This window comes from Falco naumanni, chromosome 3 (genome assembly GCF_017639655.2).
Source record: "Falco naumanni isolate bFalNau1 chromosome 3, bFalNau1.pat, whole genome shotgun sequence".
Taxonomy (NCBI): Eukaryota; Metazoa; Chordata; class Aves; order Falconiformes; family Falconidae; genus Falco; species Falco naumanni.
In genome coordinates this window covers 82,432,080-82,457,057 of record NC_054056.1, presented here as the reverse complement: position 1 = coordinate 82,457,057, position 24,978 = coordinate 82,432,080, and the positions used below count along the sequence as shown (strand labels likewise).

Sequence of the window (24,978 nt, the reverse complement as noted above, 5' to 3'; positions counted from 1 at the left end):
TGTAGCAAATCTCACTGATACAGCAATTCAAGCGCACTGCATCAAGGCTGCACTAAGTGTAATCGAATGGGCTTGCAGAAAAATCAGCAGAAATTACAAAACACTTAATAGAAAAGAAAGTGACATGCTTATAAGTCCCATGAACTCAGTGTTGTTTGACTGTTTTAACACATCTGTTTTATTAGGATTTCCAGCGCAGAGTTTGTGGATAAAAGAACTAAAGTGTCAGTGCTCATTAGTACCCTGCTCCTTACCCAAAGTTATTGAAATAGCTACAAAACCTGTCCAGTATCACTGTGATGGCTGCCATCTTGACTGACACTAAAATGACACGTAAAGGGTATCTTTTCAAGCTCTCTTTCAACTTTTTAAGTGGGTTAGCAGGTCCACATCCAATACCTAAGATGCAGATGCATCCTAGATGTAGCCTGTGGCAGTAGGTCTACAGCAACAACAAACTTTGCAACCTCACAAATCAACGCCTTTCAAGAAGCCCTGATGAATATATTGAACAACAGAAATCCCAAGAATATCTGTTTATCTGGACAAGTCTATGTGTGACTTCGTTAGCGATTTCCTTTCATTACGAAAGCTAACCTTAAACCTAATCTTAGCCCTACCCTTTGTTTTCTATCTATTAAACAATCATTAATCCAGGGAAAATCCTTCCATTTTAACCCGTGATAGCATTGTTTCTTTAGGTGCCTTTTGACAAAATTTGCCCAAGGCTTTTTGGAAAATTTAACTATACTGTGGCAGTGTCAAATATCACAAGTAGAAAGCACTTCAAAGCTCCTGAGCCTGACATACCCCAGCTTTGCTACATGTTTTACTGGGATGATGTCTGGAAGGGCACCAGCCCCCTTGCTCCCCTCTCACTAGCTACAGCATTTGCTTGCTCTCTCAAGACAGGACAGAGACCAGGACACAGGGAGCACACAATACCGGGACATCCACAGAGGCACACCTACACCAGTAACATACCCTTTTCCCTATACCTAGTGACTCCTTGAAAGAATCGCAAGTTTATGCCGTGTGCACTCCCACTGCAAAAATTATTTTTATTAGAGATTTAAACTATTTTTTTTTTCTCACTGAGCTCATACTGTACTTCTGAAGATTTCATCTGCAACCCTTTTCAGAAAAAGAAAATAAAAAATGGCATGGCATTTACCATCTTTTATGCTATTCTGGTCCTTTGATACAAGGGTATAGGGTGACAAAACAGACACAGACTGGCAAGACAGATTAGTAAATATGAATCAATCTGTCACAAAATAGTTGAAATAACAATAGCTTCAGATACCTTCCTACTTGTGAACAGTGTGAAAGTAAGGTCTGTTTTACTAGTACTATGTGCAAGAACCTAATGTGGAAAAGTTGAACAAATGAGGCAGAAAACTTTTAAGGTAGAGCAAGAAGAATCCTGGTTGCCCATCTTCTGCCACCCTGCAGATGGGTCCCACACCACCACAGGAAACCACCTCGCTGCTGGTCACCCCCACAGCAGCCCAGCCATCTCTGGAGCCACCCGGCTCCAGATGGCAGCTGTCCTTCTGCAGCCACTGCCAAACAGACCAGTAATAATGGACTCACTTGAAAACAAAAAAATCCACTCTGTGATCAAAAAGCCACTGAAGTTCACAAATAATAGATGCTGGAGCACAGCCAGTAGAAATGTAGCTCATCACTAAACAAAGTCTGCATTCATCTGTGGTGGAAGGTCCATTTTTTAAATGGTGCATATTATTTAATTTTTGTCATTTGGGATGTTTAGGGAAATACTAAACCAAAGTGAAATAAAAATACATGTGTAAAAGCCCAAACAGATACTAAAGAATTTGAAAGACATTTTGCTATGAAAAATATAAATAAAAAATTAGGAAACACATAATCAGGCAGAAAAGACATTGGAATAAGTTTTATCTTAAGGGATCCGGCAAAATTAGCCTATTTCCACAATAAAATATAGCCTGAGGCATAAAATTTACCTTTATTTATTTTTCTCAACTATCTTTATTCACCTAATAGCACTACAAATCTGCCTAACTGTGTAGATACAGAGATCTCGTGTCATCATATTGCTCAAGTATATGCTGCTAATTAATAAACAGCAGATATAACAATTATCTAAAGCTGAATTACTGGTTTTACTTGATATTACCTGTCCATTGCCTTCAACAAAAATAAATAGGAGATACTGTTTCAGTGGAAATCTAAAGATTCAAGGCTTTTTGGACTTACTTTTAATAAATTACATGGAGTTTGATATAACATAGTTAATTCACAGACATAACGATGGGCCCTCTACAGAAATGTCAGCTTTCATAGCAATGGCCACCACTCAACAGGAAAAATGCAGTTTATCTAGATAAAGAGACTAAAACAGTTCAAACTACCTTATAAACAACAGCTCCCCTAAGAAAAGTGTGCATCAAAGTCTAACACCAATATACCATTTCTTCCAAGACCAGACATTATTTTCACCCAAAGAAAATTACCTGTAAGAGTACATCTAACAGTGCCCTCTGGTGAGAAGGTGCCCAAGGAATATGCTTTCGTTATAAGGGTAAAGAGGGAGATTTTTGTGGCAGGGCTGCTAAGTAATTCGGACAATTCCGCAAAATGAATTATGGTATCTCTATTCAAGACCAGCAATGAAGCAGTTAGGTGTTTTGAGATTAGAATTACTTCATGCAAGGGGTTTATGCTCATTTTTTTAGATGCAGACTTGCATGAAGAAAGAGACAGTAGCCTTGACTAGGTGAAGATTTATGAGTGCTATAGACAGCATAGCTACTTTTATGGCTGAGAATGTAATAGATCCTAAGCAAACACTGATAAGTCCTCTATTCTTCTGAGAAGTATCCACCCACCAAGTGTCCTGACATTGGAAAGCCCCATAGTTTTGATAAGAATATAGACAAACTAACTGTAGAAAACAACTTCATTTCTTAAGGCAGTTGAAAACATTCATCAAATGTTTTGCAGGCAAGGGCTGTGTCTTCCTCCATTATTGGACAATGACCACTGCATTCTCAATCTCGCTGAAATGTGTAAATCTTACTGAAATATGTAAAATATATATGTATGTATATATACACACCCATAAATTCCATGTCTATATATCAGTATACATGCATGTGTATATATATATATATACACACACATAAAAACTCAAGTTAAAATATTAGAGATATTTTGTCATTGAACGAAGAAGTAAAATTCTACATTCAAAAGGTTTTATTGCCAAACACAACAGAAGGTACTTAATTAAAAAAAACCAGTTGAAACAAAGTTGTGGTGGTGGTTGAGGCCTGAAAATACCATTCTGGTCTGGTTTATTACCTGCTGTCTGGGGTGAAACCAAGAGTAGCTTTCCCAGGAACATCATGCTCCTTCATCTCTATCTCATAGCCATCGCATCTGCTCTATCTCTGAAAGTACCATGGCAGTGATTTCTAACCTCCTCAGTGAAACCTGAACTTCAGCAGTGTTCTCATAAGGGTAGGAAGACTTAGGGACATTACCAAAGCTGTTTGTATCTATGATGTTTGTACTGCATAAGAATGAGAAAGTGAACTTAATGAAAATATTGCCCTAGTCAACTTACATATCTCTTATGACAATCATTCCTCTCACTCATATTAAATATGCCTCATCACCCTCTTGCTCTAACCATGGTGACTAATTAACTTCATGGCTTTCAAGGAAGGAACCTGGCAGTCCCACTTGGTTGTTTAACAAATAACCAGCTGTCCCCAGACGACTCAAAGGAGTCACTTCCAGCCAAGTTCCCTTGGGCCAGGTACAAACATCAAACAGAAACCCACAGCGGCAGGTGGCAGCCAGAAGTGCGGGGGACAGGATCGGTAAAATGTCACCAGCAAATAAAAAAGCTGACTTTTACATTATTTTGCAATGTTTGGACAATTTATTATACCGAATGTGATGGCTACATCGGACATTGTAGGTCTTGATTATACTGTATAGCTCATCAAATTTATGTATTAGGCTCCTCTAATACCTTTACTTAACACCTTGCAACACGCAGCTATCAGCTTTCCCAAAACAGGAGCACTGGTACTTTCAAAGGAGGACAAGCTAATTAATTTTACACCAAAAAAATGGTGGTATGTTGTAAACAGCAACAACAAATAATTAAAATACTTTCAAAAAGTTGGAAGTTCTCCCCCCTTTGCAGAGCTTCACCCTGGCAAACAAGTGAATTGAGCAAACTCCGTTTTTAAAAATCTAACCCGATTTTCCCAGAAAGCCCAATGTGGATAATGATACCAATTTGATTTATTTTGGCAAATAAAGAAGGGAAGGGGCTGTGAAAGTCACGTCTGTAGTAGAAATATTAACTTTCCTGATAATACTTAAGCAAGCACTAAAGATACTAGAGCAAAAGCTACCTTTTTATTATGGCAGCAAACAGCATTCAGCCTCATGAGGCCAACAAGCATCACTGTAATGTATGAAAAACAGAAATGGTTCAGGTCAGTTGAGGGTCTTCTCTGAACCTCAGGTGTGGGGTAAGTTAACAGTCAGCAAATTAAATTACTGGCTTTTAAACTTTCTCATGATATATTTTGTATAGTTACATAGATACTTGTAAATAAGGAAAGCTGCCAACATAAGGCTTCATTCAGCAGGAAAACGGAGAGTGAAACTATTAGCGTAAGATGTCACCATTTGCTTATACAAGAGAATTAAGAACTCGAAACATTATGTTAAGCATTCCTCACTGGTGAAGTAAGTGGTAGCTGAAAGTGCTAGGATGCTAATGTGGTTATTTTCTGACACATTGATAATTTTGGTAGAGTGAAAAAAAATTATCCAGGGTAGTTGTAAACAATACTGCATGGGTGTCTAGTGGAAGTAACACAGACATTTAAAAGCAAACAAATATGAAAAAGCACACTGCCACAGAAAAACTTTGAAAATTAACAAAATGTGACAAATTTGTTACAGTCCTTGAAAGTTCAAAGTCAATAAGATGTGACTGTAATGAACCTTTTTTTGAGATACTAAAAGCAAGAATATAAAAATGTCAGAAACACTGTCCTGCTCGGGGGTTCAGCCCAGGCTTGTTCCACCTTGCTACAAAGCTCCACATTCCCTAGGGCACAGCGCACTCCCTTGTGTGCTGCCAAGACTACTGCCAGCCGCCCTCTCCCTGAGCCTTTGTACAAGAGTTAAAGGAAGCTTTACTGAAATTAACTACTTATTAATCAAAGGCAAAATAATTCTCTCTCTCTCTCAGCCACATGAGATAGGAGGGGACAGTTATTTGGAAACTGGAGAGCCCTAGAAGCGCCTCTGACTTTTTTAGCTCAAAACAGTGCACCTCTGTCACTGCTGCGGCATGATTGCATCAGGCCAACTTTACTCTTCTGTTCACAAAGGGGGAACTTCATATGTCTCAGATCAGTCACAACTTGCCCTACTGATTCTAAAGGAAAATGGAAGAAAAATAAATATGCTATTATTCTAGATATATAAAAAAAAGGTGCTCTGACAGCAATGTTGCATAGTAAATAAAATAAAAAGAAATCCACTCTAATCAAATTTATTTATTATTCCTTTAGCAGTGTTACACTGACAAAAAATGGACTCTGCTTTCTTTCGGCTGTGGGATCACACTATTACAGATCCTTCAACACAAAGTTACAAGAAAAAGCAGTACGAATATTTTTTGTTTGTTTTATCAAGTTTTTATAGTGTCTAGGTTTTCCATCTCAACTGTTCTTGTTCAAACTAAATCTAGTTCACAAAAAAAATCCCCACCTTATTTCCCTGAGAACCTAGTTATTTTATCTACCTCAACAACCAAGCTACTCTACCTTGTCATTTCAATTTTCACATATTTTCTCCTTGTGTATTAGTTCTATGATTCAATAAAATCTCATCTCTTCAGCCCACTGCCATAAACTACTGTCCGGAACAAAGCTCTCCCTCAAATTCAATCTCAAACAAAATGAAAAAGAGAAAATCACAAATGAGAAAGTGGACCGCAACCAATCCTAGGGGCCCCATTCTCACAAGGTCTGCAAGTTATTTTGCTTTATCAAGTAAACCCGAGCTACGGAAAGGTGCTATCACCTCTCTTGCTGCCAAAAGAGAAAGTGTTAATAAAAACAAGATCTTCTTCCAGGGACATTGGAGTGTCAATGTTAATCACTGATTTGGCTGAAATACACTTCTTGATCTTAAAAGTGATTTTCAGATTAAATACAAATAACTGAAATCTTAATGTTTAAATAAATAGGGACACGGACTACCACATATCTGGTGGAATTACTATCACATATCTGGTGGAATTACTGTTGCAAAACTATGATTACTATAAATAGTAATTATTTACTGTAATGGTAACACCTAGAAATCCTTTGTGCTCATCTGAGTTTTCTCTCAGACATTTAATATCCCCAGTAACCAGGAAAGCAAGAAAAACCTTTACATGTATGTCATCTATACCGCTACACAAAGCACTGAGATACAGGCGATCTCAGTTGAAAGAACTTTCAGAAAGGGCCAAATTTATTTTTGTTTCAAAATTTATAATATTTATTGCACTTTCCTATACAGCCTCCTAAAAGCTTTGTAATTTCAGTCTTCAACTCTCTGCATGTTTTTTTCTCCTGTTCACATGCCTTTAATAGCTTTGTATAGAACCCCACCTGCTAAAGCCTCTCTGAGAAAGCTGTAATAGCTGTAATTTATAGGACTGGATTATGAAGCTTTTCCTTCGAATGAAAATCCGGAAAACACCAAAAATAAAGCACTTACATAGCATACATTTATAAATGCTGGAATTGAGCCACTATATGCAAACCTGCAAGTTGAAAGGACTGAGCAAAGAATCAATTAAGGTTCTCTACAGTTAGAAAATGCTTTGTCATATAACAGTGGCTGGAAGTAATTCTTGCAATCAAGAACAAGCAATTGTCTGTATCCATACTGTGCCTTTGTTGAGGTACAACTAGGCAAGCCCATACAATTGCTTCAATGGAAATACATGCAAAGGGAGTTGGCACTGAATTAAAAAATTACTTTCACACAATGAAAGCATGTTTTAATAACATTTTTTTTCATTTTTTTCATTTTTTCTTCTATCACAGTGATTTTTAAATTGTGTAACTCAATTAATTCAAGTGCGGTCAGCAGAGAAATCAGCAATAGAGTGTGCAGAATTGGTGCAAATATTCCCACATGCCACACAACAGCAGTGACATACTAATATGATGTTGATGTTCCTAGGGTGTCAGTGACTATTAAAACAGTTCCATTTTGTTGAAAAGCTGTATTTAAAATTCTTTATTCAACTGCAAAGAGAAAATATTATTTATAAAGCTATTTTGTACTTCTTCAGTTGAGCTTTGAAAATGTTAGGTTGCAGTGAAAAATTGCTAGCACTTCTTTATAACTTCAAAGTAGTCTCTCTTTCTTATCAGGTTTACCCTGATGTGATTCCATAAGCATGCATGTGCTGTAGAATGAGACATTAGTGAACTTCACAAGCTACAATAGATTAAAAGTAAGCCTCTAATGTGCATACATATAGACACCTTGTAATGCAAAACCACAACTTTCCCATTGCTGTACTGCAGCATAAATCTATTACTACTACTTTATCTGGAAAATGCTCATTTTTAATGTCTTAACTTTTTTTTTTTTTTTTTTTTTTAAAATCTAAGCAGAAAATCCTTTCTTTGTGAACTCCTGCAAGGCTCAGTTCTGAGCCCTCTGTTCGGTTCCCTCCCAGGCCGTCACCTTACTACTTCCTGAGCACTGAACCTGAGGTTATCTGTCACCTATAACCTTAACCACCACACCAGCTTCAGTGATGCTTATTTGTAGACACTTTAACACCTGTTAACATACCTCCTTATCCTTTGTCCCTGCTGTTCAAGTAAGTTCTAGGCTTCCTCTTGACTTACAACACCAAAGCCTGAGATGTGCCCAAACAAAGCATCTCTTTCATTACTTATCCCTTGTCTCTGCTCTTTCTCAACTGCTTCCATATTTCATAATTCCAGCATCAACCTGGTTCTTGTCCTCCTGCATCTCATCTGCTTGCAAACTGCTTGTTGATTACTGAAACATTCTCTGTATATAAAAACTTCCTTGGCTCTCAGCCAGAGTGTGCTTTTTTCCCCTCAAAAAACTGTGAGGGCAACAGCTTGTCCCAGACCTAGCAACTCAAAGTTTTGCAGATGTTCCTTTTCAAAGATACTTCCACCTAGAAGTCCAACCCAAGTAGTTGCTATGACCGATGACCGAACTGTGATCTTCCCGGCCATAGAACCCCAGGTGCTGAAGGTCAGTCACTTCATTTCATCCCTTCCAAACATGAGGTGGGAGAGCAAAGCCTTTGGAAATACACCCTACAGACATTTTCAAATTCCTCACCTTGGCTTTCATCTGTTTTCAATTTAGCCCTCTTTATTCCATAAAGCCAAGCTCTCCAGTCCTACAGATGTACAGATTGTAATCCATCCTCTAACACGCAGAATGATGCTCCTGCTCCATGCCCAAGAGTAAGTTACAAGAAAAGAATAAATTTCCTCCAGCATTAACCCCCTCCCTTTCCAAAGGATTTGCTTGGAGGAAATTACAGCAATGCAAGAAGAATGTGGTATGCCACATTTTTTCATGCTGTAACTGCCCACCAACCAACTCTATTCAATACAGAGCCAGCTGTTCTCCTTGTGCCTTTAGCAAAAGCTGGTGGATTACCCAAAAGACAAACAAAACGAAAGAAAAAAGGAAAAAAAAACAAACTCCCAAACACACACACACACAAAACCCAGGCATGTATGATCTGCCTTTCTACAGAAAAAAAGACCTTTGCACACTATTCTTACTTATTAATGCTAATATCTATAAGTAACTTGCACACACCTTGATTCAGCTAGGGCAAGGCAATTATGATGAAAATGGACAGCTATACTAAAAATGGGAGAAAAGATATGCAATGGGAAAAGTCAAGTTTTACCTTCATATAGGTCAAACACAATTTTACTTAAATAAAAATTTGCATAGTTGTTCTTTAGAGACACACACAGGAAGTCTGAAATTAGCTGTTTGGACATAGATATCAACACAGAACAGGCATCAAGGCTCGATCAACAGGCATCATTAGGCATCAAGAAATTGCTCAGGGAATTTAAAATGTGTGGGATTCTTTCCTTCATTACAACTAATTCCATAATAACATAGCTTATTAAACCTTTTTTTTTTTTTTTTAATTGAAGTAATAGTCTACAGATAAGGTTCTTCCATGTGGGACATCATTCCAAGGTGTTCTAAGTGAAGTTCTTAGAAACTGAAAAATGTGTTGATCAAGATAAAGACTAGTTAAACATGTATTCAATTTTTTTTTTTTAATTTTGCACTTTAATTTTAAATATTCTTTTGAAGATCTATTTCAAAAAACAAACCACTGAAGTATTTATTGCTTTTGGCTTTATTTTGGTGGAGATTATTCTTAAAAAAATTAAATAAGCTTAATCTAAAATTCCTAAACACTGACTGTATGTTGGAAAAAATATAATTACCTATACCTATTTAAAGTATATCTACTCTATAAAAAGTAAGAATTGTTTAATAAAGAAGCTGTTAAGGGCTTTGTTTTTTCTTACAACTGTGTCTACTATAGCTGCGTCTGCTTTGGTATTGTTTCACATTTTACTGCATGAAAAAGTAGATGTCACTGTACTTATAAGCATAGCAAATCTTATTTCTTCACACATTCATTACATATGACATTCAATATTTTTCTAATTCAAATAATTCCTATCTTCACATTTTTCTGTAGGTCATCATCAATCCCATCCCATTTATTTTATTTGGCGTAATCCCCACAGGGTTACTGCAAGGAATTGAGAAGATTCAGGATTGCCAACATAGGTTGCCAACTATGCATAAAAGTAAGTGACCCTTTCTCGCACTATAATCTGCTCAAAGAACTTCCAAAACACTCACTGTAAGTATTATATAAAAGTCAACAATATTCTTCTCTCGTATGGTGTCTTTTTTTCAGGAACTCAACACCTTTTGCTTTAAATGTCGACTGCTTAAGGATAGGGCCTATTTTTAAAACAATTTCTATATTTATTCACGTTGAGCATCCACTTTCTAGTCCACGATTGCACAGAATATTTAGGAATGCATTTAACCTGGTACATTTAGTTTCCAGGAAAGCAAGGTAGCAGATGAAAGAAAGGTAACAGTGGCAGCATACAGCACAACATGTATGATCACTAAGTCTCTCACGGACCGCAGTTTGAGAACCACTGATCTGTTCAACTACAAACACAAGTATTTATAGACTAGCAGATATATTTAGTGTCATAAACATCCCCTTTGGTTGGAAAAATTAAATTACATACACTGTTTAATATTAGGTGGCTGGTTTGTTTTCTTTTTCTTTTATTCTTTCTTAAATTACAAGGCTAATGAGGCATAGAAAATGATTCTAAATTAATTTAGAAAAGGATGTAAGGCTTGCTTTATGGGAAGGTTATTGATTTTAAACAGGAATCTAACTATGTCACATACTAATAACAGCATTAAATGTTTTGTATCAGGGCAAGAAGGCAAGCAACTTGCAGACTTGCAGATGATTCACAGATGTAGTATCCACATGCTGTATCTAAAGCTTGAAATACGCTATAAGTAGCTCCCACTGTTCCCAGAAAGAAGATATCCTTGTATGTACACAAGCTCATCTTGCAGTTCTAATGTAACTACACTGACTCTAGGGTCAGTGTCATCTCAAATAGTCAGCATTGGGTCTGACCCAAAATGGGTTAGAATTCTGAACTCAGTGCTATTAGGAGCAGGACATAGAGAAAGGTGAGGATGTTTGTGTTCTTTAGCACACCAAATCCAAGCTGTGTATGGAAAGCATCTCAGCTGAAAGGGATTCCTGCAAACAGCAGACACTTGGCATGGCACAGATTTTTCTTGGTATCTGAAAAAATTAACTTGCCTTATCAAGGATTACAGGACATGTTGAATTCTTTATTTAGCCAAGAGCAATGGAGCACCTTTGATTTCTCAGGATCACATGCTGCATTTGTGGTGGGCACATGTATCCTTAGCAGAGAAGTGTACCATGCAATCCATTTGCAAGATTTCTGAAACATTAGTGGGTTGGTGCCAGGGCTCCCCCAATTTTCTGCTTCCAGTTGTACTGGTCTGAGGTAGAACAGAGATCTTAAATCAAAAAATGGAAATCTATTACTTGGATCACCTAAAATTTCCAGACAAGGCAAACAAAGAAGGTGTTTTCACAGTGACTTCCTAGGGCACGCTGTCTTTCTGGGGCTTATAGTGTGTTTAGTTCTAAACTGCATCTTCTCTACATCTATTTAACTATGTTACTTTTCCCAACTAATTAAATACTCCTGGTACCAGAAGAGTTTTTCCTTCATGACCTTCCCCATACAGCTGAGGTTTAACAAGCATCTTGTTGGCTTGAACTGCTCTACCATGCTGCTTTTCATCCTCTTACGAAAAGCAAGAGCTCTGCCTTACAAATTCAAGGCTACTAGATGCCAAAGGAGACCATAATGGGTTAAAAAGTTTGCTGCAATCTCATATATATGTTCTTCAGGCTGTTCAAAGCTGTGCTCATTTTCTACCTGCCAAGGTTTTTGCAATTCATACATGTATCTTAATTTCAGAATGCTCATTTATGTTCTCTGGTACCATAGAAACTTGGGAATGATCATTGGGAGTGTTTTTCATTTTCTATCCTCTTCCAGCTTCAAATACATCTTGGGAAATAAATTACTTGACCTATTGGATTAAAATAAGATAAAAACCCCAGTATTAAGTTCTGTACTAACAAAATTCATGGTAAAATTTCTGTTAAAATTTCAATCCCTTCCTCAGGCAGAGCCTGCAAACTGCTTAACATTTCCTTGCCCTTGAAATGTAAGCCTACTAATTGAAATTTTCCTTTTTGCTCTGTTATTAAAAAGGTCTTTATAGACTTCCTATTGGAAAGATTACTATAGTGGAGATGTTCATTCTCCTATGTACCACAAATCAACAAGATGTTAAACATAAGGAATTAGTTTCCCTCAGTGAATTTTCAAGCAGGCAAATATCCCTACTGTTATATATCCACCAAGTCAGTTCATTCTTTTTGGCAGGAAAAGAAATGAATGATTTTGTTGACAAAACAGTTTGTTGAGGTCTTGGCTGCAATACTCTAGAACTTCAGCCTCAGCTCTCCTCAGAACTGACCATTCCTTTCAGTGGGTACAGCTGAGAGGGACATGCACCCAGACCTCAGCCATGGAAGTTCAACATCCACTATATCAATGCAAGTGCCCCTGTATTTGGCAATTTAAACAACTGTCTCAACTGCAGACAAGGCTATGTATTAATCTAGGCACCTTTTTTATGGGGACAATGACCTTCAGGAGAGGTGGGAAGTTAAGTGGACAAGCAGGAGGTGCTAGTGCCTTAAGCTGCCTCTGTTTTGGCTCAGCCTGAGAACGGAAGTGAAATGCATCGGTCTGTGTCAGGGAACTTGTACTCTGCTCTTCCTTAACGGCAAACAAGAGTACCTGGCTGAAACCTGAAAAATTTGGCTGAGGAGAGGGACACAAAATTAACCCAAAAGCTCAAACCAGACTTGAGTTCTGTGCAGCACAGAATGCACCTACATTTTTAAAAGTAGTATGGGTTGTAAATTCCTGGGATTTGGGGCTCTGGTTCATCCCACATATGTTTTACTCTCAATGCCAAATAACAGTAGTTAACGAGATACAGACCCTGTAAAGAACGTTTTATTTGAGATAAGTTCTTTTCATCTTGGCTCACTTTAAACCGAAAAAGCCATAACCAACCAACAAACTCCACTCTTAATAGGGCTTAGCCTAATACACCTGCAATTAGCTTAATGCATTTTACATTTTTACAACTCAAACTTCTTCCCCCTACACCTGAAGCTACTTTTTGCTCTTTGGGGACATTCCAGTGGAAGATTTTTTTTTTTTTTTTCAGAGAGTGTTTTGTCTTTGATATAATGTATAATGACCTCGTTTTCCAGGCAAGCTTGGCTGTCAACACCAAACCCTTGAAGGGACTAGTCTGTATTCCTGTAATTTATCTAGAAGATTCTGAACTGAAACATATCAGGATAAATCTCCTATTAACACCGCATGCCTTCCTTTGCATTTTTCCCCCTCTTACTGTCATGGCCAAAGTTATTCATATTACTATGACCAAATCTAAATTTCTGCCTTAAACTTATGTCAGACCAAGTTCTGGCACTTGAAAACTGAAGTAAATTAAAACCCATTGTCTCTAAGTGTCCCTAAACTACTCATTAAAATTACATGTTTAATACTAATATAAAGTCACTGAAGCTCAGTCAGTCAGATAAAATGGGAAAAAAGACAGTTAAAAGCAATAATATAGGGTAAAACATTGTAAAACACGAACTGAGACAAGATGCTTAGAAGACATTAAAGCCTCTTTAAAAATGCAAATAATTTTGAATTCGGACACTGAAGCCAGGAATATCAGTGTTCTCCCAAAAGGCAAGAAAGATATTTAGTAAGGATAATACATGCCTATTATGTAGGTAGCATCTACCAGCAAAATCAGAACTAGCAGTAAAAGCTATGCATTGCTTTCACTGTTCATAAGTAAAAAGCCTACTTCCGTTTTTGTGAGGACAAAAGAAGAAACACGGATCAAAAGGTAACAGCCCAGAAACCATACACAACCATCAATGTACAGGATCAGTATCCCATTCAACAGGGTCACTGCATGGCTACCAAAGAGTCCAGCAGAAAAGACTGTTTTCAACTTGTTTAGCAGTTGGGAGCAAGGAAGTAGTAAACGGGTGAGGTATTTAGCAATTTGGTGAACAAAATCCTATCAATTTCCAAAATTATAATTTTACCCTTGGAATTACAAAAGCAGGTAAAAGCCAACACTGACTACATCTGTCAGGTGCAGAGAGAGGACAGTGAGCATGTATTAATGTGCAATCGCAGCGTGGTCATCATCTTAATTCTCCGAGTAGTGTCTAGACCTCTACTGAGAGAATTTCACCTGCTAATGTAGTCAGTCTGACATTTCCTTGCAAAAGGAATAAATATTAATACCCTGAAGGGCACAGCAAAAGATACTGTCTGCAAGACACTTTGGGATGTGATTCTGAAACAGGTGGTTATCGATAAGGATCATCTTTCTCATCTTAGTCATCAATCTGGAAAAAAGAAACTGTGTAGCTGCAGGAGACACAAAAAGCTCCTGAGATACATGAGGCCACATGGTGGTTGCAGTAAGCAATCTTCAAGCATCTGGACCAGCTCTGAGAGTATGAACTGATGCCACTCAGTGCTCAGTGCTGATACTTAACATATCAGCAGTTAATGAAGAAATGTCTTATTTAACAAAGAAAAAGGGAAATTCAAATCTGCACAACTTTCTGCCAGTGAGGCCTATTTTGGTTAGCAAGCAACTGGTTATTGATGGAAATTGCCACTGTCTCAGACAGGTACAAACAAGGCTGGTGTAGCCTAGCAACCTCATACAAAAACGATTCTTGACGAGAGGATGCTCGCTGCAACATCGCCATAGATGCACGATGAACTGCAAGCAGAGTCGTATCTGTCATTTCTTGGAGGCTCAATCCCCCTCTCCCACCTGAGCCGAATCCCTGTGTTCGGGCAGGTACATACACATCAAAAAATACTCCTCTGTCAGAGAATCAGAGAACTAAATACAGATCAAGACCCAGAAGTCCAGGGGCAAACTTTTCCATGCTAAGGGTAGACAGTGGAAACAGCACTACTCGTACAGGTCTATTGCAGTTGGCTTCCCAGATAAACAGGAAACAAGGAAAATTCATGCAGCACCTTGTATACTGCCGACTGTAATGTATGTCCTTGTTGCCTGGATACCTCTAGTGAATTACCAAGCAAGGGTGCGAGTCTTTTTGCTAGTCAGTATTAAATAAAAAAATCCCAAACTCCTACTCATCAGAGGCAGAAGATTCACATGTAGGCTTCCTGCACCCCTGCCAGCCGAGTGCCAGAGACAAATCGAGCCTTGAGAATTTTAAATCTTGCGTGTTGCCATGCCACGTTATGAGCTAGATCTCGCACAATTCATCACCCAAGTTGCAGAAAAATAGTTCAAGAACTCAAAATAATGAATTCTGTCATTTTCAATAGAAGTGTGAAGGGAGAATTATGAATGAACCTTTTAAAAACACGTATGTGGAGGGAGATTGCCCTTCTACAAAATGAAAGCAGCAGGCTTCTATTTAAATGGCCCAATCCTGAAAGCGAGACCTTTCATTTTCAATTAACTTAAATTGACAATTGAGAAAGGTTTGAAAATGTTGTTGGAGCCTTTCAGTTTGATAGATCTCATCTCTGACATTACACACAGCATTCTGACCTGATTCTTAGGGTGTGCTGTTTTAAAACTGAAAATTTGAAATTAAAAATATTGGATCCAATCAAAGCTGTTGCAAGACATTCAAACACCTTAATCTCTTAGAAATGCCTTTTCTTATCATGATATGTTATATAATGCATCATTCAGTAACATACATTAAAACCTAAAAGCCAGGCCTTCCCGCAACCTTATGTTACTTATGTTGCAGTGATACTTTAACTGAGAAATTAAATTATATCACAGAGCATGTTACTATGTACAACAGGTAACTATTTACCACAGAAATAAAACCTTCCTCTATATTCTAAAGCAGACTACGTTACAAGTCTACATTACCAGAATAATGTAATTGTCTAATATTATATGCCTTATATAAACCTCACCCATCATAGGCAAATCAAACTAACTTTCAGGCTTAATATTAATTTTTAAACACAGAAATGGAAGACATCTGAACAGCTGAACCACTTCATTAAATAAAAAATGAAAATAAATAAATCAGAGGACATTTCAAAGCTCACAAGCAAGAGACAGAACTTTGAAATCATTGAGAAGTGAGGCAGAGAGATGTCCACATTGAAAGGGTCCGTCTATCAATTCATAAATGGAGTACCTTGCCCCTGCTACTTGACATGTAAAAGGATGTAGTAAAAGGATGTAAAAGGACAATCTGCTCAGCTCAGAATTCCCACATACCAACGATGCAGTCTTAAATCAGTTGTGAATTATTATTGTTTTGTTATAGACTCAATTACCAAATAAACAAAAACAGACAAAAAGTTGATTTTTTTTTCTATCATGTGGGTTACCACATGACTAGTTTTGAATTTTTTTCAGAAAGCCTCTTTCAATTAATGACCTGTGAAGAAGAATTAGTATTGTTTAAAGTAATGTTTTGTTTCTTGTAGCCAGTGGAAATTGATGTACGCGATCCAGAGTTGCAGGTAACACTGATGATGCGCTGGTCCCCATTTTTCCACCCCAGTCATGAAGAGCTTGGAGAGACAATACCACCAACCTCTTGTAGTACTGGAGTCCACATGCACGTGATATAAATTCTGCCACAAAGTTTGAAACAGGAGCCATGTCAAGCACAATGACCGAGTTCTGTTCTTGCACTACTGCAGCTGTTTGGTTAACTCAGTAGGATCAAACAGGATTTGATTCAGAGATTCAGATTTGGCCAAGCAATACTAGGCTATATCTCAAGGAAGGGGAATGGTAAAGTTGTGTTTATACTAGAACACTTTTGTTAGGGAATTGCCCTAGAGATGATTTAATGATGTGCACAGATTAGCTGTAAACATCACTTGGCCATCCAAGGAACTGGCTATTATAGACAGGCCACAGGAATCTCATTTTCCTTGTACCTCTTAGGCTCTTCCCTCATGGGAGGCAGGGCAGAGGGCAGTGGTAGCTCAACAACAGCGGAAGCTTTTCCCAATACACTGCCAAAGAGTAATTACAATAGCTGTACTGGAAATGGAAACTGGACCCCTGGATTGCTCCAGTTTTACACTACTGCTACTGAGTACAAAATTATGAAATAAGAGATGTTCCTCAAGCTATAAGAGATAAACTGATATCTCAGATATATCTGAGATAAGCTGCTGAGAAAGTTATGCTTTGTGCTAAGGAAACACAAAGTTTCTGTTTTGGGAAATGAGTCCAAGTGCATGAGCTGCTAAAATCCAAGGTAACACCATGAACAAGATAACAGCATCCTGATCTTGTCCTACACCTGATTTTATTTTTTTTTAAATGTATGTATGAAGTGAACCTTAGGCAGTCTGGTGCGCTTCAGTAAGAGAGAGAGAGAGACTGGGCGCCAAGTACTGGGCAATGGAAATAGCACTCTTCTAACATTCTGTTTTTCCTCTCAGTGCTTCAGAGACTGAAGATTAATGAGAAGTATAAACTGAGTTACCACTGAGCATTTTGTCCCTCTTCTCCTTATCATATGACTATAAAAAGGAAAAAGAAGGAAATGACCAAAATAGTGTTTGTAATATTTGAAAATCACCTGCATGTATATAGACGTTTCATATGCCTCCTACGTAAGTTGTAAGAATTTCTGTTCTTATGGAACATGGAGAATTACATAGCACTTTATAGTTTCCTTCAGCACATAAGAGACCTGGGGACTTTGAAAGCTGTGTAGCATAGGGAATCTTATTTGCTAACTCAGTTTTAACAAACTCTGCACCAATTAACAGAGATGTTAAACTACTCTACTGACTTTGTAACATGGATGAGAAACCACAGGCTCATCAAAGTATGTGCAGCACCATACAGGAAAAGGCCTACACAAAGGAAGGTCCAATTTAACATCGCCAGTTTACTGTGGAATAGCATTCACCGTTGTAAACGTGAAAAGTCCCTTTACAATACTGTTATCATTGCAACCTACTGTCTACTTCAGAAAATGTTTGACTGTTATCTCCCATTACAGTGTACAGAAACAGATGTGCGACTCGCAGGTGCGACATCTGAAAGTTGGCTTCCATCAAATATACCCCGTAAACCGTGCACCTGCAACACTGTAAAAGCACTGCAAACACTGCTGGATCCGCATGCAAAACTCATCCTTGGCTTGCTTTACCCGTTTCATGTTTGAAGTTCTCTTTTGTAATTGTTTTTTCCCCAAGGGAAGTACATCGGGATTCTCTACCATGGCGCTCAGCACCGGCCAAGCGCTATTACCAGGCGCAGCCCTACCATAACAAACCCATCTGCTGCACAGGTGACCGTGAGGGCGGGCCGGAGAGATAAATAAGGGAGCCAAAACCAACAAGCCTGTTGCAAATCTTCCTAAACCCGCTGCAAAGCTGGGACTGCGAATGCTGGGGAGTCGCAGATGCCAGCACAGCCCCAGGAGCAGCGCGGCCGGCCGCCGGGCAGGGGCGGCCCGCGGGGCGCTGCGGGTGTGGGGGGCGCCAGGCTCCGCTGGGGACACACGCACACCCCGCCCCGGCGCGCGGGGCCCTGCCCGCGTAGCGCGTCTCTCCGGTGCGCCCCGGCCGCCGACAGCAGGGACACGTGACCAGGCGCCTTACAAAAATAAATAAGGATCTACTTTAAAAACAATTGTATGAAATGAAATCTCGCCCCCCGCACCGGCTGTTGTCCGTTTCGCCACGAGCCGGGTTATCTCCCCCCGGTGCGCGGGGCTGTGTCACTTGGCGGCCGCCGGCGCCGCCAGCCCCGGGGAACTTACCGGCGGGGCCGCCCCGTCCCTCGGCCTCCGGCGGCGCGGTCGCAGCTCAGGGCGGCGGCATCCCCCGGGCCTCCTGCCTCCCCGCACCCCCCGGCTCCCCGCGGGCGTCCCGGCGCTGGGCTGCGTGACTTGTTGGTGTGGCCGGTACCGTCTCTACCATATGCTGTAGCGGGAAGGAGGAGGAGGAGGAGAGAGTGTGTGGGGAGGTGGGTGGAGGGGGGGAATTAACTTTGCTCAATGGCGACAGGGCAGCAGCCTCAGCCCAAGCATCAGATCGATTTACTAAACAAACTGAAACGTGGGTGGGGATGTTAAACAGTAACCAGCAGCAGCCTCAATGAAAAATGAAAGCTGCTGCCGCCGACAACGACTGGCCCTGTGCGCAGCCCGCGCCCCGCCGGCGGGCGGGCCCGGCGCTCCCGGCCCGGCCCGGCCCCGTTGGGCTGCGGTTGGCGGCAGCCGCGGTGTTGCGGCGGGGCTTGGTGTCCCCCCCAGCCCCGGTGCCCCCCGGCTGGCTCGACGGCAGCGCCCCCCGGCCGCCGGGCCACGGAGCGCCCGGTCCCTCGGCTGCAGCACGCCGGGCTACCGCCGCCTCTGCGCTGCGGGCGGGGAAGTAAACCCCCGGCCCGCCCTGCTCTGCCCCCGGGGGGAGAGCCCGGCAGCCCCGCAAGGCCGCAGAGACCGGTGACCCCCGGCCGCGGGACCGTCCCCGCTGTCCCCCGACAGGCAGCCCTCAGCTCTCCGCGGTGTTTGGTAGCCACAGATCTGCGGGCGCCCAAACCTCGAGGGTTCCCCACCGAGGGTCGCTCCCTTTGCTCCACTGCAGCTGTCGAGGGGGGTGGGGAGGTGGGACCCCCCTGGGTGGGACCCTTCCCTCTTTTTATTTGGGCGCCTGGTTATCTAAAGAAACGGGACCAAACATGGGGACCCACTGCAAACTCTGGGCTCCCTGCACTAAACACGTTTCGTCGGCCGCTCCCGGCCCACCGGGAAGGTCGTGACACAAGGAAATATTTATAAAATAATAATTGTCATTGTCCTCCGACACTGAACATTCACAGACTCGAAACAATAATTAACGCCTTGCCTATGATATCACCAGCTCACACCCACAAAGGCATCAGGAAGAAAGGAAATAATTCAAGGCAGTGAAGGTGGTGTCTTGTCACTCCAGGTATCACGGGGGGGTGGGGGGGTGGGGGGAGGGGGGTGGGGGGGCTGGTTCGGGGGGGACGCTCCCTGGCGGCGTGAGAGGAGGATATTTGGCAGAAGTCCCCATCTAGGAATGACGAAAGTCCCCGTGGAAAGGGACTGCCTTGCCGTGGATGCGTGACCGCGCCTGGTTCCCCTAACTGCACACCCGTGTCAGTGATTTAACGGCACTCTCGCAGGAGAGGGACTACGCGGGCTCTACACAGGAAGGAGATTGGAAAAAAAATATGAAAAATGTTCTCTTCCTCCAGCCTCTGAAAGCGGCCGGTGATTGATGGTTTCCCCAGTGAGGAGATCAGCGAGTTTCCTCTACTTTCTTACCGATGGTACCTCGCCATGCTGTTGTATCTCGTTAAGCTGGCCGATTCCTCATTTCTAGAGTTTGCCCGTGGAAATTCTGCATCCAATTTCTAGGCGCTTTCGATTGTCCTTTGGAGGGAACAAAGGGATTTTTGCTTGACAATTCCCCCCCCACCACCACCAGCCCCCCATTACGAAACATTAATAATCACTGGAAATAATTGCCCAGATAGCCGCAAGGAAAGTGTAAATACATCCAAAGTCCTCCGGTGTTATTTCAAAGGTGGTTTTTAAAAGGCCAATAAAAGTCGCTGAGGAAGACTTTTTCCTGAGGAGTTCTTGCCCATCTCCTGCCGTAGATAAAATACTGCAGGCAAGGGCAGCACTGACAATGAAATAAACGTTACTGCTGCTGGCTACAGCGCGCCTCGGAGCCATCCGCAGGCGCAAATAGCCCGTTTAAAAAGTGACTGTCACTTACATCAGGGTTGTTTCTTACCTCTCTTCTGAGATTCTTAGCCATACGCCGTGGGCTAATAACCACTTTTCTTAGATGAATATAGAGGATTGCTAGGAGTTCCTTTGCTGTCTTAATTAAAGTTAACATGCTAAAGCCATGTGGTCATCTGTAGCAACTGTATTTCTACACTTGCATCTGGATGCGGGCCGATTTCACGGGCGGGGGCGGGGGGTGGGGGGAGCGCTCAGGACGTTTTGATTCCAGTCACTTCGGCGTATACAAACGTTCTTATTATTCTTTCTCGGGAAAGGTACTGCTTCGTGCCAAAAGCAAATAGCTTGCAGAATAGTGAATGGAATTACTTTCCTGTGCGGGGAATATTTGCGCGTATTTCTCATCACATAAGGCCACGTTTGATTTAACCTTAATGTAACTAGTGGTTTTCATTTCGACTTCAGCGTTTCCTTAAATGGTTTTTATGAAGTGGTTGCCTCTTTTAGTTATCAACAACATTTTTGAGGAAGAGTGGGGGGCAGCATAGAGTCCCTTGACGGTCACCTCGCCGCCAGTGCTACCTCTGAAGCAGCATTTTCACGTGTCACCTCCACGATGAAATCATGCGACCGCCCAAAGAGCCGCAGTAGCTGTGAATTGCCCCGGCGCCGGCGGCCGGGAGCCCTTCCCGCTTCCCCCCAGGGTGGGGTCTCCCGCCACCTCCAGTCCTGCCCCAACCTCCCCCCACCCACCCCCTGTTGAGGATGGAGCACCGAGGCACTCGGGCAGCGGCGGGGACGCTCTTCCCGGGATCCCCGACAGCACCAGCTGGGTCGTCAGGGGCAGGAGATGCCCCTTTCGCTCACCACATCTCTGCCTAACTACATCCCGGGAGGCAAGGCTGGGAGGGGAGGAAATCCACGTAGCCTTTTGCAGCGGAGATAACGAATATTTTCGGGCGTTGACCTCAAGGGGGAAGTCCCAGGCAGTATACTTTCTGTGCCAATTTGGAGAAGCCCCTCTAAGCACTTGGCAGCCTCCGGCTGTGGCCGCAGACACTTGCTAGGTTCAGCCCCCTCGTCCCCGCCGTGCGAGCGAGGTACGCTCCCGCAGGGCGAGTAGCGGCCACCTCGGCGGGCGTCTGCCCTTCCCCGACCTGCTCCCCGCAGTTCGCCTGCCCCTCGCAGGGCAGGCAGTTTATTCGGGGAGAAAACAAGAGGAGCCGCCGGAGCCGGCTCTGCGGGCGGCAGGGCAGGGGCTGGGGCTCGGGGGCGGGCGGCCGCCCGTCGCGGCAACCCGCCCGCTCTCCGCTCGCTTCGTTCCAGTATCATTAACCCGCGGGCGCAGCAACTGTTTGTGTGCCCTCTGTCCCTCCCCTGGGCTGCTTTTTCCCTGTTACCTATCCATCCCTTGTGAATCATTTATGGGGAACTGGGCACTTCTCGCAGGAGTTTCCCTTGAAAAACTTTCCCATCTTCAGGCAAGCTCCTTTTCTTTGTTAACGCGAATAATTGATAAAGGACCCCAACGTGCCTTCAAAAAGCATCTAAACGGCTGCCCGGTACTATAGTCACTTAGGGTCACGGGGTGCTCCTGGCTTTAAAAGCGTAATACAGGAAACGATCAGGACCAAACCGGTTAAAGGAAATAGCTAGTTTGATGTGGTTACCTGAAACCATAAATGGAAAACGCCGTCTAATTTTACAGATTCTCGTACAGAGCGTTTGAGCTGACTTCTGCAGAGCCCTTCCTCTGCCCTCAACACCTACCCCCCCACCCCCCGACCCTCACCCCCCACCCCCAAACAGAGAGCACCTGGTATTCTGGTACTAAGTAATGTTTCTGTGTTTTCTTGCCTCGAAAAAACAGAGCGAGAGAGAAAGTACATTGTTCAAAAGGAAAAGAAAAGCTGTAAACCTCTTAAAACTCTGAATCGTGAGATTACGCCGGCACCACGGGGCTATGAACCGATTTCAAGGGCTGCATTAGAGACACTTTTCTTTAGAGGTTCCCTGGCTAAACTATTAATTGCCAGGGTTTCATGAAAGATTTGCAGACTTTACAATCATTTATGATCCGTGCAATAAAAACTCGGAGATATGGGCAGACTGGTTCAAGGTGTAACGCAAAGATGTATTAGGTGCCCTTGGCAACTATCTGTGGGTGCTGTTTGTATTCTCCGAACACGCCCTTCGCTGCAATGAACATTTCTGCAAACCGCGGGTTGGGTTGTTCATTTCCAGAGCTCTGAAGGCTCACACAAAAGAGCTATAGATTTCAGGCAGGGGAATCAAATGATTGGAAACTCATTCTAGTCCCCCGAAGAGTTCAAATGCAAGTGAGATAATTACCCTTGACGAAAAGTAAACTTCGAGGGAAAATATATTATGCCTTGCCCCCTCGTAAATTGAAAGCCCGCGAGAGAGCAGATTTGAGTATTCAGAGCTGCAATGCTCTCCTGACCCCCATCAAGGCGGAGATTACATTATTGTCCGCCACAGCAGAAGGCGGAGAGGAACCCCTCGAATCCAAAGAAAGACACCTCAAAGGGTATTGACGGCCCTCCAATGATATCCTATTTAGCAGGCTCACAAGCGAGCACCCTAGGCATTTTAAAGATTATCCCCCTAAAGATCTTTGAAGATTATGCTAATGACTGCAGATTACAAGAGTTTACTGCGAGAGCGGAGAAACAAAACCAGCCTCGTGGCGGTTGCCCATGGTAATTTTCTGCCTCTCTTTTAAGACGATTCGCTCCCCCCTCCCCCCGGCCGGTCCCCTCATTAGCAGCGGAGGAAGGAGGGGAGGGGAGGCGATGCGAGGGGGGGGGCGGGCTCGCTCCTGCTTCTCCTCGCCACCTAACGGGGCGGAGGGGCTGCGGCCGTGCGGAGGCGCCGGGCCGGGCAGCGCCGCAGGTAGCGCGGGCGGCGGCGGCGGGGCGCGGGCGCCGTGAGAGACCCAGCCGTGCCACCTAGCGGCGCCGGGCCGCGCTGCCCGCCGCCTGCGGGACCCCGGCCCCGCCGCCTCCGCCGCCTGCGGGACCCCGGCCCCGCCGCCCCCGCCGCCGGGCGCGGGGAGGCCACGGCGCGCAGAGCCGTAGGTGTGCCCGCTGCCCGAGCGGGGCGAGCAGCCGCCTCCGCCGGTACCCACTGCCTTTGGGTGGGAAAGCGAGCGAGGTGCTGCCTGCGCGTTGCGTTACGCGTGTGGCGTCCCACGTATCGCAGGGGGAAAGGAAACGATCGGCAGCTGAAAGGTTTCACGCTGCCTGACTGCTTCGTGTACACACGCACACCCCCCCACACCCCACCCCCCCACCCCCACTTGACCCCTTCACCCCACAAATATTCATCACGTAGATAGATTGCTAAATAGCGTCTAAGAGCCACCCTGTTTGTTTCACCTGACCCATGTCAGTGATCCTATGAACTCCTTCCCCGGCAGAAGCCCGTCCTCCGATCATGCACGGAGGGGGGGGGGGGGGCACGTCATCATCTGGGACGTTGTCATTAACATAACAGTAGTGAATGTGTGGAAGTACAAATCATGTTCACCGTGTTTGGTTTTCTGATTAAAAATCCTGCCAGGCTAAAGCAGGAATAAGGGCTTGGAAGCACAAATGCTCATATAATGAGAACAAATATAATGAAAACGATTTCCTAAAATGAGGACAGTAACTGCACATTCGGAGATACTATTTTGATCTTGTTGCTTAATTCAGGCCAATGTTCATGGTATACTTTATGCAAATTGTGATTAATTTCTTTTCCTCCCAAATGACAGTCAGGAGGTGCAGGCATGAACAAACGTTGAAAAATATTTCGTAGTTATTGTAAGTACTTCAGCATGCCATATCTAGAAGCACTGGTCATAGCAGATCAGCAGATCAGGGTCTATATTGCTTGGCCTACACTTGTGGAGGGTATTGTTCTAGCATTATTTGACACCTTTAATGTGATTTAGAATATAGCTCATGCTTATCCATAAAAACAACCAAAAGACCTTATATGCACGGCAATTTCAACATGGATACATATCTGCTAGTCTGCTCTGTCCAATGTGGGCTATTCTGAAATGATTCTTACTCAAGTGGAGACTTCTCCCTCTATGTTTAAGTGTGCAGTGGTCACCTTAGACTGCCTTCCAGGAGATACAGGTCTTGGGAGATACTTGGGAACCGTAGGATAGGTAAGCAGAGGACATTGCTGTTGAAAGAGATTTAAACAGTACCAATAACAGAAAAGAACACAGCAAAACCGAAACAGGCTAGAACAGCGATGAACAGGATGAGCATGAATCCGGTACATAATTTGTACACAAAGTAGTTCCACCTCATTGATTCAGTTAGGGA

At 42.8% G+C, this 24,978-nt stretch overlaps 1 protein-coding gene across 2 annotated transcripts in view; it reads right to left on the bottom strand.

Moving 5' to 3' along the window:
* Positions 1-18,898, bottom strand: part of HNF4G (hepatocyte nuclear factor 4 gamma) — a 58,468-nt gene extending 39,570 nt beyond the window's left edge. For both annotated transcript variants that reach the window (XM_040586853.1, XM_040586855.1), the window contains exon 1: positions 18,665-18,898. The gene's annotated coding sequence lies outside the window, so the exon portion shown is untranslated. The remainder of the gene's footprint in view (positions 1-18,664) is intronic.
* Between the last annotated feature and the right edge of the window lie 6,080 nt (positions 18,899-24,978).